A 1,946-nucleotide genomic window follows, 5' to 3' on the forward strand; every position below is an offset into this window, starting at 1 on the left:
GTCAATTTGCTTCAAATATATTCAGTATATATTTGTATATACTGTATACAGGAGACACACACTGTATACAGGAAAAACAAAATTTTTCAGACAAGCTAACCAAGTTGTAGGCAAAAGTATAGTAGGCCAATGCAATCAGTAAGAAAGCAGGGTTAACAAACTAATATCATACAAAGTATGATTACAATCCAAAGAAAATTAAACACAAACATGAAGGATGGTTTTTAATATTAAAGGACGTTCACAATTAATGAATAGCAATTATGAATACCTAGGCAACAAAATAACACAGCAATCCTTATAAAGTGAAAAGTACAACATGCATGGAGACACAGAGAAAACATGCTAATAGGAGACTTTAAGACATTTGAAACAGGTTATATTGACAAAAGTAAGGGTGTGGAAAATCATAAGTTAACCTAAAGTTATGTTAAACTTCAGTTTTATAGTATATTGACTTTATACCCTGACATAGATGATACATGTTTCTCTCGAGCGCAAGGCGAATGTTAAAAAATATTAGATAAGAAAACATCAGCAGAAATATCAAATGTTACAAGTCACACTATTGACTTACAATGGAATAAAACTGGAAATTATTAAAACCCTGAAAGGTCCTTGCACCTGTATAATTCTTCATCAAAAGGGGAACTATAATGTAAAATCATAATTTAAAAAAATCATGTAATTGTAAAATTACATAATTTCCAAAAAATGAAAACATTACATATTAAAACAAGTAGGATACACCTATAGCAGTGATAAGAGTTTGTGGTAATAATTTCCTTCTTATCAATAAGAATAAAAAATAGATCAATGAAATTCGAAAAGCAAAAGTTAGAAGAACCACTAATGTAAGCTAGAAGAAAGTACAAGGAAAGAAATGATAGCAGAAACTCTTGAGAAGAACAATAGGAAGACAGTAGATCTTATTAAATAAAGCTGGTAATTCAGAAACATTAACAAAATAGACAAATCTATAGGTAACAAATGTAGATAACATAAGAAACAGATGAGTCACAAATATATAAAATCAGACATGGCAAGAGTGAAATCAACAGTCAGGGAAATTTTAAAACACCTTCATACTATCTTGCAGACTTTTCAGCTGGATGCAACAGGCTATTTTCAAGGGAGATGCAGTTTACCCAATTGACATATTTAAAGGTAGAAAACTTAGACAAATTGCCCTGAAAGAAACTGAGAAAGTTATCAAGGAACTACTACCTAACAAGTAGCATGTCCTAGTGGGAATTCACAATGGATTTCTAGCAAGCTTCCAAAAGCACATGGTTTCAATGCTCTATGAATTCCAGAACATTGAAAATGAAGGAAAACCTGCTAAGGTTTTTTTTTTTTTAAGTTTGAAAAATATGGAACGCTTCACGAATTTGTGAAGGGACCATGCTAATCTTCTCCGTATCGTTCCAATTTTAGTGTATGTGCTGCCGAAGCGAGCACTGATAAGGTTTTCATGAAGAAAGTATAACACTGATAAATAAACTTGATCAAGACAGTAAAAAAATATTTACAGATCAATATTGCCAATGACTACTGATGCAAAAATTCAAAATAAAATATAGTGAACAGAATCCAGTACTACTGTAAGAAAGCAATACACAATGACCTAGTGAGTTTATTTTAGGAATGTGAGGTTCATAATTTGAAAATCTGTTAATATAAAACACCTAAAACATCGAAGGTTGAACCCACAGATACTGAAAATATTTTAAGAAAATTCAACACCTATTCCCGATAAAATGCACTCAAGCAAATAGGATTTGATGGATACTTTTTTAAAAAATGATAAAGTATATATATATATATACCCTATTCCTGAGGCTTGCATCTTCCTTAGTGGGGAAATACTAGAGGCATTTCTAATAATATCAGAAACTAGTAGGGAAAGTATTTGAGAATAATTTTACTATTTTCTAGTATATTTT

The 1,946-nt window shown here is 30.8% G+C and overlaps 1 pseudogene; it reads right to left on the minus strand.

The window, feature by feature from the left end:
- Nucleotides 1-1,367: 1,367 nt before the first annotated feature.
- On the minus strand, nt 1,368-1,461 carry LOC118935874 (U6 spliceosomal RNA; annotated as a pseudogene).
- Nucleotides 1,462-1,946: the final 485 nt, after the last annotated feature.

Source organism: Manis pentadactyla, chromosome 13 (genome assembly GCF_030020395.1).
Source record: "Manis pentadactyla isolate mManPen7 chromosome 13, mManPen7.hap1, whole genome shotgun sequence".
Classification (NCBI taxonomy): Eukaryota; Metazoa; Chordata; class Mammalia; order Pholidota; family Manidae; genus Manis; species Manis pentadactyla.